This window comes from Leucoraja erinacea, chromosome 6 (genome assembly GCF_028641065.1).
Source record: "Leucoraja erinacea ecotype New England chromosome 6, Leri_hhj_1, whole genome shotgun sequence".
Lineage (NCBI taxonomy): Eukaryota > Metazoa > Chordata > Chondrichthyes > Rajiformes > Rajidae > Leucoraja > Leucoraja erinaceus.
In genome coordinates this window covers 54,212,088-54,224,761 of record NC_073382.1, presented here as the reverse complement: position 1 = coordinate 54,224,761, position 12,674 = coordinate 54,212,088, and the positions used below count along the sequence as shown (strand labels likewise).

General features: G+C 42.9%; 1 protein-coding gene across 1 annotated transcript in view; it reads left to right on the top strand.

The window, feature by feature from the left end:
• Positions 1–12,674, top strand: part of LOC129698145 (cytoplasmic dynein 2 heavy chain 1) — a 395,765-nt gene that overhangs the window by 13,238 nt on the left and 369,853 nt on the right.

Below are 12,674 nucleotides of genomic sequence, written 5' to 3'. Positions count from 1 at the left end.
AATGCATTTCAGTTTCAACTCTGCTAGTGAAGTCTTCCAGTGCGCAATGGAACAGCTGTTCGCGGAATAACCTTGTGCCATCATTGTTCACAACATCCTAGTATACGGTCGAGACGCAACTGAACATGATGCCAACCTACGAAGGTGTTGAACTGTGCCAGAGACATTAATTTAAAGCTGAACCCTCTGAAGTGCAAGTTCAGAGTTACAGAAGTTATTTACGTTTGTCATGTGTTCATCAGCAACGGGTTAATGCCTGACCCGCTGACAACTACAGCAATTAACGAGCTGTCAGTACCAACCGATGTCACCAGCTTACAATGATTTTTAGGTATGGTCAACTACTTGGGCAAATTCATCCCCAATCTCAGCGAATTATCAGCCCCACTGCGACAGTTAGCCCACCAGGCCAACACCTGATCCTGGTACCCACAGTATCAACGAGCTTACGAGACTTTAAAGTTACAGCTCGCTAGTGCACCAACCCTGGCAGTATGGGCTATACTTCAACAGTCCAGGATCTGTCACAGCGTCCTTTAAAACAATCACCTGCGATGTGGCTAAGGGGATCAGGGGGTATGGAGAGAAGGCAGGTACAGGATACTGAGTTGGATGATCAGCCATGATCCCAGTATGGCTACTCCTGCGCAACTATGTTTCTATGTTTCTATGCCTGAAACTTCCTTCAACGGCGACGTGATGCCAGTATCCTACGCATCGCGCACCCTAACTGATACTGAACAACGCTACTCACAGATAGAGCAGGAACTGCTCGCCATGGTTTTCGCCTGTTCGAAATTCAAAGACGTTATTTTTGGCAAGACCTTCACGGTAGAGACTGACCATCAACCACTAGTCACTATCCTGAGCAAACCGATCCATGCTGCCCCAGCCAGACTGCAACACACGATGATGTAGCTACAACGGTTTGATTTTCGCATCTTCTACAAAAAAAGTAAAGACATGCACATTGCAGACACTCTATCTAGAGCTCCATGTATCACCAGCGAACAACACCCATTCGAACAGGACAAATTCTCCGTCCTGAAAGTCTCATTTGTTCCCACCGACCGTTTACGCCGCCTTGCTGAACACATCGCTGCAGATAAAACCTCCCAACTGCTAACTTCCATCATCAAAGGCGGGTGGCCAAACAAACAGTCTAACACCCCTTTTGAATTACGACCCTACTTCCTGGTACGTGACGAACTAGTACTACAGGATGGAGTAATTTTCAGGGATCACAAGACAGTCATCCCCTCATCCCTGCGAAACGAGTACTATGAGGAAATCCACGGTGGTCACCCAGGCGTGGAGGCTACCTTAGTGTGCGAAAGAAATGTTCTACTGGCCCAGAATGACCAAGTACATTCGGGAGAAAACAGAATCATGCGTGATCTGTAACAGACAGGCAGTGCACCAGCAAAAACAACCCCTGCTGTCTCAACCATGGTCATCAGTGGCTGCCGATATCTTTGACTGGCATGAGAGGCACTACCTCGTGCTAGTGGACTCGTATTCTAACTGGTTTGAAATTGACTTTCTGCCAACCGTCTCTTCAGCGATAGTCGTCCAAAAGCTCATGATCCATTTCTCTGTACATGGAATTCCAGCTCGTCTTCAGACTGACCACGGGACCCAATTCACCAGACAAAAGTTTAAAGACTTTGCAAAATGGTGGAACTTACAACATGTCACTAGCAGCCCAGAATACCCACAGTCCAATGGACTTGCCGAGCGTTCTTTTCGGAGCGCTAAACAACTCGTGAGCGCTCCTATTTAGTAAAATCCGATGTATACCTGGACCTGTTGAACCTGCGAAATATTACAAGAGATAACATTCTAGGTTCTCCAGCCCAGCGCCTGATGTCCCGCCGTACGCGACCTCCGTTGCCCGTCACCCAGGATCACCTAAAACCTAAAGTCTTCACCCCCCGCTGTAGTACAAAAGCACGTACAGTCCAATCTAGACGCGCAGAAATGAAGTTACGATAAGACCAGCAAACCACTTAAGCCACTCATTCAAGGCCAAGTGGTCCGACTACAGACAGCCAAAGGACATACCAAACTGGGGTACATTTACGGCCCCTCAAAGGAACCGCGTTCCTACCTGGTCGATGTCGGTATCTATAGACGTAACCGTGAACAACTTCATCCTGTGGAGGAACGGCGTCCGGCTCTCCAGAGTCCTGATGCGATCTGTTCCAGACGTTCCAGCATCGGCCGCCGCTAGTCCCGTCCCTTCCCCTTGTCGGTCTGCCCCCACTTCCCCTTTTGTGACCAGCTCTCCGGTGCCCCCGCGACGGTCTTGCTTGGGTTCCCCTACGGTGTCTCTCCATAGCCTGTCGGGCTCACTGAACCACGCCCTCAACTTTTCGGAGGAAAAGGTTGATGAGGCAGCTCCATACCGTACGAGGGCCGGGCGCGTTAGCAAGCCACCTGTTAGATATGGCGATTATGTTCAACCCCATATTAGTAGATGTGGCGGTTTGCAGTTAACATTTTATTTACTCGTTGTAGTTTTAATGCGTTCTTTGCTTTTCATTTATACAAGAAGAAATTTAGATTGGCTATTGCATGTTTGCCTGGCAGTATCCGTAGCAGTGTGAACGTGTAATGACCTGCTTAGTAGATTATGACCTGAACAATAAAGATGCTTGTTTTTCAACCTGTGTGGTTTGAGCTCTTTGCAACCCCCACACATCATTTGGTTTAGGTTTGTTATTGTCATGTGTACTAAGGTACAGTGAAAAGCTTTGTTTTGCATGCTATCTAATCAGTACAGATAATACTATACACAGATCATATTATACATAAATCGTCAAACTCAAGTGTTCTTAATGTGGCCTGCTTTACATCAGCGAGACCTAGCGTAGACTAGGCGACTGTTTTGCTGAACAATTGCGTTCGACCTACCAAGGCTTACTTTTTGGTATAGTTTGATTGATCTATAGATATGGCATTGAAACAGGCCATTTGGCCACTGAATCCACTCTGACCGTCGATGTCCATTTTACAGAGGCCAATTAACCTACAAACCCTGCATGTCTTTGGGATGTGGGGGAAACAGAAGCACATGGAGGAAACTCGTATGGTTACACGCAAACTCCATGCAGACAATATCCGAGCTCAGGATCAAATTGGCGCCATGAGTCAGCAACTCTGCTAGCTATGCCACTGTGCTCCCCATTGATAACCATTATAACTTCCCATTCCAATTCTGCCCTTTCTGTCCTGGGTCTCCTCCATTGCCAGAGTAAGGTCACACACGAATTGGAGGCGTAACACCTCATATTATACTTTGGCAGCTTACAACCCAAATATATGAACAATTAATTTATCAGTTTGAAGAAGGGCCCTAAAACATTGTTTATCCAGAGATGCTCCTTGACATCAATCGACTAACCAGGCTTTGTCCTGCCCCTCCTCTCTTCAAGCTTTCTTCTCCTAATTATTCAGTCTGAAAAAGGGTCTCAGCCCAAAATCTCGCCTGCCCATGTTCTCCAGTAATGTCGCCTGACCCGGTGAGTTACTCCAGCACTTTGTGTCTTTTTTCTAGAACCAAAGCCCTTTTTTGAACAAAACAAGACTAATGACCCTGAAGAAGGGTCTCAACCCGAAACATTACCCATTCCTTCTATCTAGAGATGCTGCGAAGTAGCCAAGGGTAGAACATGCTTGTTGGAGTTGTATACAGACCACCAAGCAGCAGTAGGGAGGTTGGGGATAGCATCAAGCAGAAAATTAGGAATGCATGTAGCAAAGATACAGCAGTCATCATGGGTGACTTTAATCCACATATAGATTGGGCCAACCAAATTTGTTGCAATGCTGAGGAGGAGGATTTAATTGAATGTATACGTGATGGTTTTTTAAACCAATATGTAGAAGAACCGATTAGAGGGCAGGCCATCCTACACTGGGTATTGTGTAATGAGGAAAGATTAATTAACGATCTTGTTATGCAAAGCCCCTTGGCCAACAGTGACAATAATATGGTGGAATTCTGCATTAGGATGGAGAGCGACATGGTTAATTCAGAGACTTAGGTCCTGAATTTAAAGAAAGAATACTTTAAAGGTATGAGACGGCTAGGATAGACTGGCAAATTACACTTAAAGGTTTGACAGTGGAGATGCAATGGCAAAAATATAAAGACCGGATGGATGAACTCAAAAAAATTGTTCATCCCTGTCTGGCGAACAAATAAAACGGAGAAGGCGGCTCAACCGTGTCTAACGAGGGAAATCAAGGATAGTGTTAAATCCAAGGAAGAAGGATATAAATTGGCTAGATGAAGCAGCAAACTGGAGGACTGGGAGAAATTTAGAATTCAACAGAGGAGGACAAAGGGGATAATTAAGAGGGGGAAAAAAAGAGCATGAAAGAAAGCTTGTGGGGAATATAAAAACTGACTAAAAGCTTTGTTAGATATATAAAAAGGAAAAGATTAGTGGACAAATGTACTGTATAATCCCGTACAATCAGAGACGGGTGAATTAATAATGGGAAACAAGGAAATGGCAGAACAATTAAATGAGTACTTTGGTTCTGTTTTTACTAAGGAAGACACGGGGACTAGGGGACTGAGGGTCTAGTGGGAGGGAGGAACTGAAGGGAATCCACACAAGTCAGGAAATGGTGTTAGGTAAACCGTTGGGGCTGAAAGCAGATAAATCCCCAGGGCCTGAAGGTCTGCATCCCAGAGTATTCAAGGAGGTGGCTCTAGAAAACGTGGATGCTTTGGTGATCATTTTACAATGTTCTCTCGACTCTGGATCAGTTACTGTGGATTGGAGGGTAGTCAATGTAACTCCACTTTTTAAGAAAGGAGGGAGAGAAAAAACGGGGAATTATAGACCAGTTAGCCTAATGGGCCTGTCCCACAGGCGATTATTTAGGCAACTACAGGCGACTAGGTTGTCGCCACATGGTCGTTGGGGTGTTGCCTGTATGGTCTCCTCAGTCGCCCACAGTCGTACCATTTTTCTGGTCGCTACTGGATTTTGAAATGTTCAAAACTTTTCGGCAACACTTGATGCCAACGATCGTAGCCTGATGTAGGTTGTCGCCAGGATGACGTAGGTTGTTGCCGGTGCTGACTTTGGTGAATTCCATTGGCGACTACCTATGTCAACCGGCAACAGGTACCGGTGACTGAATTGTCTTTCCTTGTCGTAGCTTGTAGGATGTAGGTTGTCGTAGGTGGACGTCCTAATGGGTCGCCGGTTGTCGGTAGCTTGCTGTACCTTGACGTCGACTAGGTGGTGGGTTGTTGTAGACATTGTCGTAGAGGGGGTCCTGCCGCCGTTTTTTCGGTGACCAGTTACGACTATGACAGTCGCCAGCAGTCGCCAAAATAAATCACCTAGTGGGATAGGCCCATTACATCGTTAGTGGGGAAATTGCTTGAGTCGATTATTAAAGATGTTATAGCAGCGCATTTGGAAAGCAATGACAGGATCAGCCAAAGTCAGCATTGATTTATGAAAGGGAAATCATGCTTGACTAATCTTCTGGAATTTTTTGAGGATGTAACAAGTAGAATGGATAAAGGAGAGCCAGTGGATGTGGTGTATCTGGACTTTCAAAAAGCCTTTGACAAGGTCCCACACAAGAGATTAGTGTGCAAAATTAGGGCACATGGTATTGGGGGTATGGTATTGACATGGATAGAGAACTGGATGGCAGACAGGAAGCAAAGAGTGGGAATTAACAGGTCCTTTTCAGAATGACAGGCAGTGACAAGTGGAGTGCCGCAAGGTTCAGTGTTGGGATCCCAGTTATTCACAATATATATTAACGATTTAGACGAGGCAATTAAATTGGACATTTCCAAGTTTACGGATAACACAAAGCTGGGTGGCAGTGTGAGCTGCGATGAGGATGCTTTGAGGCTGCAGAGTGACTTGGCTAGGTTGGGAGAGTGGGCAGATGCAGTATAATGTGGATAAATATGAGATTAACCACTTTGGTGGCAAGAACAGGAATGCAGATTATCTGAATTATGTCAGATTAGGAAACGGGGAGGTGCAAAGGACCTGGGTGTGCTTGTACATCAGTCACTGAAAAAAAGCATGCAGGTACAGAAGGCAGTGAAGAAAGCTTAATGGCATGTTGGCCTTCATTGTGAGAGGATTTGAGTTTAGGAGCAAGTTGTACAGGACCCTGTGGTTGTATAGGACCCTGGTGAGATCCTGGAGTATTGTGTGCAATTTTGATCTCCTAATTTGTGGAAGAACATTATTGCTATTGAGGGAGTGCAGCGTAGGTTCACCAGATTAATTCCTGGGATGGCGGGATTGACATATGATGAGAGAATGGGTGGACTGGGCTTGTATTCACTGAAATTTAGGATGAGAGGGGATCTTATAGAAACATATAAAATTCTTAACGGATTGGACAGGCTAGATGCAGGAAAAAAATTCAGATGTTGGGGGAGTCCAGAACCAGGCGTCACAGTTTAAGAACAAAGAGAAGGCCATTTAGAACTGAGATGCGTAAAAACTTCTTCACCCAGAGAGTTGTGAATCTGTGGAATTCTCCGCCACAGAAGGTAGTGGAGGAATCTTGTTATGCAAGATTGTGGTCTTGTAAGTAAAGCAAATCAAAACTATGGAAAGATTTAAGGTGTAGGTTAATATAATTATCTACAAGTCGTACCCAGTTTAAGAATGCTTGACGCGTATGGTGTATGAATGAAAATGAGCATTTGGGAGACCACTGGAATGGATTAGCCAGCAGCTGCAGGACCGGTTGTTGACTGGTGACTGTTCTTGACCGTAGCAGGAATTTTGCCACATCAAACCCAGGAAGAATACATTTTAGTTAACATCAATTTTGTGACTCCAAGCTAAAGACGTCAGCTGGGCCAACAGCAGAGTCCTTTTTAAAATTGTCAATACCGTCTTAAACCTCGTCTGCAAACAAATCTTTTAAAAGAATGACCCGCTGAGTTCCTCCTGCAGTTAGATATTTGCCCAAGATTCCAGCATCTGCAAATAAATGTCATTATTAGCCGGAGGTAGGTTCATGCTAAATTTGTTAACGTGACCTTTAATTTTTGCGAAAGGCAAAAATAGATTTAAAATGCACCTCCAGAGTATTTATTCTTATGGAACAACCTAGCTCTATAGGCATTTTCTGCTATGTGGGAACTTGGTTAGCAGCCACATTTCTGAATTGCAAAGTTTCGTGTTGCGAACAATTCTTAGGAAATGAACCTAATGGTAATCCAGGGATGACCTACATATAATATGCTGCATTTTTTGAACCTCGGTTAGTTTCTGCGTGGTAGGTTTCTTTTGTAAATGCCGCCAAAATATCACTGTGCAGTGCATACATGACAATTGAGAACCATCGAACTATTTGTTGTAACTGTGGTATTAATTCACTGGCACCCTCTGGTGATAGGTATTCAGCATTGCAACATTGCCATAGACTTTTTAAAGTAGGAATAGTGAATTTGCTTTTGTGGTATCTGTCACGTGCCTGTGATGTCAATGTGCTTGACAGATACTCATTAAGTATTGTCAAAGTTACTTTTTAAAACCACACACAGCAATATGTAGAAACAAGATGAATAAATAGCAAATCTATTTTTGGTGAAAATATAAATATAAAATGTAGGCAACATTCATCAGATCAGGCAGCATCTGAGGAAAGAGAAACAATGAATGCTACAGTTATAGGATCTTCCTAAGTTTCCACCTAACCTGCTGTTTCCAGCGCTTTTTCTTTTTATTTCAGATTTCCAGCATCAGCAGTTGGGTTTTGATTTTCATCTTTTTAATGGTGTTGGTTGAAGGTTTAATGTTGTTGGTGTACTCAAATAAAGTGTCAGCCCTTCACATTTAGTGCATGGCATTTATTATGTCTGTCTGTAGGGATCGACAGTTCCTCAGTTTAATATCTTGGTGATACCTGGTCACACCACCCAACATGTCCCAGCTACACTAGTCCCACCTACCAGTATTTGGTCCACATCCCTCCAAACCTGTCATATCAACGTACTTTCTTAAACATTGGGATAGTCCCAGCCTCAACTACCTCCTCTGGCAGCTTGTTCCATACACCCACCACCCTTTGTGTGAAATGTTACCCCTCAGATTCCTTTTAAATCTTTTCCCCTTCACCTTAAACCTACGTCCTCTGATCCTCGATTCACCCACTCTGGGCAAGAGACTCTGTGCATCTACCTGATTTTTTTTCCTCTCATGATTTTATACACCTCTATTAGATCACCCCTCATCCTCCAGTGTTCCAAGGAATAGAGTCCCAGCCTACTCAACCTCCCCCTATAGCTCTCTAGTCCTGGCAACATCCTCATAAATCTTCCCTGTACCCTTTCCAGCTTGACAACATCTTTCTTATAACATGGTGCCCAACTAAACTCTAAATGCAGCCTCACTATATTAACATGCTCAGAGATTGAGCTCCAAGTCATTTCAACGTGCACTGAAGCATATGAGAAAATGGGTCTTACACTGGACATCTGCAAAAGAATGTTCTCCAAACTGTTCTCCTTGACCAACTTGCACCCGCTGTAGAATACTGTCTTTAAGCATTAAAGTTCCACAATGAGATTCTGGAAATTATGACATGGAAACACAAGGATCTGCAAATACTGGAATCTTGAGCTAATGTGGTGCAGTAACTCAGCAAGTCAGGTAGCATCTGTGGAGGGAATGGATATGCAACATTTCTTCAGGTCCTACTCAGAATTTGCTCAGGAAATCGTGGCGTGCTTCCTATATACCAGGAGCTACTAGTGTAGCCACAGACATCCTTGCAGAGCAGCAGTGCTGAGGATTATCATAGAGGGTGACTTGTCTCCTGTTCTCACTGATTATGGTTAGGAAGGAACTGCAGATGCTGGTTTAAACTAAAAATAGACACAAAATGTTGGAGTAACTCAGCAGCACAGGCAGCATCTTTGGAGTGACGTTTCGGGTCAAGACCCTTATCACTGATCTTCCCAGTCTATCTCACTGATTATGGTCTGTTTATCAGGAATTCGAGGATCCAGTTACAGACGGGAGAGCTGACTCCAAGTTTCACGAGTTTGGAAATTAGCTTGATTGGAATAATGGTATAGAGATGTAGTCTATGACCACAATCAGTGAGGCTAGGTGACAAATCATCCTCAACGCTGGTGCACCGGAGGGATGTGTTCTCAGCTCCCTTCTATAGTCCTTATACACTCGTGATTGTGCAGCCAAATGCCAATCCAACTCAATTTACAGGTTTGCAGGTGACACCACAGTAGTGGGCCGCATATCAAATAATGATGAGACGGAGTACAGAGAGGAGATTGAGAACCTCATAATCTGGTGCCAAAACACTGACCTCTCCCTCAATGTCAGCAAGACAAAGGAGAATGTGATTGACCTCAGGAAATGAAGCAGTACAAGTACCCCAGTATACATTGATGAAACGGAAATAGAGACAGTCAAAAACTTCAAGTTCTTAGGAATAAGTATCACCAGCAATTTGTCCTGGATCAGCCACATCGAAACAATAGATTCAGATTCAGATTCATATTTATTGTGCACCAAGTAAGGTACAGTGATATTTGAGTTACCATGCAGCCATACAATTAAAAGCCATGAAAGCACATCATCACTTCTATTTCCTTACAAGGCTTAGGAAGTTTGTCATGTCCCCAACAACTCTCCAATTTTCACAGGTGCACCATAGAAAGCATTTTTTTGGGATGCATCATAGCATGGTATCGGAACAGCTCCATCCAGGTCCGCAGGAAATTGCAAACAGTTGCGGATATGCCCCAAACGATCATGCAAACAAACCTTCATAGAAACATAGAAACATGGAACATAGGTGCAGGAGTAGGCCATTCGGCCCTTCGATCCTGCACCACCATTCAATATGATCATGGCTGATCGTCCAACTCAGTATCCTGTACCTGCCTTCTCTCCATACCCCCTGATCCCTTTACCCACAAGGGTCACATCTAACTCCCTCTTAAATATAACCAATGAACTGGCCTCAACTACCTTCTGTGGCAGAGAATTCCACAGATTCACCACTCTGTGTAAAAAAATATTTTCTCATCTCGGCTGTTATCAGGCAACTGAACTGTCCTCTCACCAGCTAGAGTGTGCTCCTGATCTCCCATCTATCTCATGGAGTCCTTTGAACTACCTTTAATGGGACTTTATCGAACCTTATGTTGCAATAAATGATATACCCTTTATCCTTTATCGGTACACTATGGACAACTTGACTATAATCACGTATCGACTTTTCGCTGGCTGGGTAGCACGTAACAAAAAAGCTTTTTACTGTATCTTACACGTGACAATAATACACTAAACTAACCAACTCTCAATGAATGAAGATGTTGTTGATGAAATTAATTATTTTCAGTAAGCCGTCACAACTTTTAGTGACTGAGAAAAAGATATTTGATGGTCAAGTTTTCAAACCCAATAGAGAGCTCATGGTCTACTGAGCTGCACTAATCTCCATCCTATTGCATTTTCAAGTCACGAGCTACCACAGCATACACCGCAAAGCACTGCAAAGCACCAAATCTTCCAGATCCACAAGCAGGATAAACAAACTACTAACTAATTAAATACCAAACATCATTTTCTCATTGTTAATTTATTTCACGTAAAATTCTTCAACATAGTAATTGAACAACATCTAATTTTTACTGGAAAGATTATTATATCGAAAATGCTGCCTGAGCAGCATTCTGCTTCTGCGTTTGGCTGAACTTGTAAAAGCTATCTTTCTTATGTGGGGAATGTAAAAAAAAATCCCAGATTGATCACTCAGGACATAGAACTGATTCCTTGTAATATGTGACCAATGAAGGAAAGCATTTTCTGTTGTGTTTATTGTACATCTAGATATGGAAAGATTAGAAAGGACTTAATTGTAAGAACAAAATTAAATCCCCCCCTCCCATTGGTACGGAGCTTTTGCAGTTTTCAGCTTGAAATTGTGCAATCTGGTGCATACTGTAGCGAGTCTTTTAACTTGCACTTGAATGCAATATTTATGCTTTAAATTGGATTAGCTATGAATAAGGTTAGGCTAAATTACATTCCTAATTACATTCCACAGTAGAGCCAGGCTCTGAACAACAGGTGAAGCACTTGAATGATCTTAGTATATTCATGTATGGAAATTAGATTATATTCAAACACTTGGCCCATGTTGACCAACCTGGGTCTCACTGCACACCTGGTACTACTCCTGACCCTGATTCCAGTTGCATACCTTCTCTCATTCCTGACCCTGAGTCCAGCCTTACACCTGCCCCCCCTATTCTACCCTGATCATAGCTGCTTACCTGCTTGGGTTCCCAGTGCTGAACACTCCCATTGTCCCAGCTTTGACTGCACACCTGGTACTATTCCAGACCTTGACTCTGGATGCACACTTTGCCTTGCTCCTAGCCCCTCTGCACTGACAATATGTCTGGCCCACACATAAAGCCCCATATCTGACCCCCTGGACTAAACCTATTACGTTCAAGTCCACAGGTGCTTATCTAATACGGTAATATTTTATGGGGCACTTCATGGACCAAATTTTGTATAACAAAATTTGCTACATCCATTGGTTCCCTTGTTATCTAACATGCTAGTTACTTTGTCAAAGAAGAAGTCAATTGGTTGAACACAATTTCTCATCATAAAATTATATTCACTCCGCTGTATGTATTCCGTTACCATTTCCTTCATTTTCCTCACAAACTGTCCTGCATTCATTTTCTCCCCCAATATTTTCAGTATTTTGCTGTCTTCCTCTCAGCTGGGACTTTTCCAAAATGCAAAGTCCAGTAACTATATATTTAAGTATTATTATTCTATTAAATGTGATCTTGAGAGTACATATTATTTTCTGTGGTATTCACAACACAACAATGATAAAAAGAACGTTGTTTTGATTGCACCTACCAACATGCATACATTATTATATTACAGTTAATATGTACCGAGGGCAAATTTTTGTTCCAATGCTCCTCATTCCCAATTACTTTTACATCGAAGTGATTGAAATCCAAGTGAAGTTTAAATGGCATCATAAAAATAAAACCTCCGGAATGGATGATATTAATTATGTGGTTGGTTGGAGTCAGTATCAGCACAATTACTATATTCAACTTTGAATCTTCAGATGTCCTGGTTCAAGCTAAAACTAAAGACAAATAATAACCTCCTCACACATTCTTCTGCAAGTATCTCTGTCACTCCTTTAAAATATGCCCCTTCTTTGAACAAGCTGTTAAACATTGCATCTGAATCAGTTTCCATCAGATTACACTCCTTGAGGATGCTCATCTACGTGTTCAATTAATAAAACAACGAGATTGTGGACATTTTTGAAATTTGATGTATTAAAATTATGTTTTAGTGCATTGTAAAAGTATGATTTCAATGTTTTTTGTTTGAAGTATTTTAAGAGGTAACTTTTTAAGGGGTAACTTTTTCCACACAAAGGGTGGTGGGTATATGGAACAAGCTGCCAGAGGAGATAGTTGAGGCAGGGACTATCCCAACATTTAAGAAACAGTTAGACTGATACATGAATAGGACAGGTTTGGAGGGATATGGACCAAAAGCAGGTAGTGTAGCTGGAACATGTTGGCAGGTGTGGGCAAGTTGCACCGAAGGGCCTGTTTTCACACTGTATCA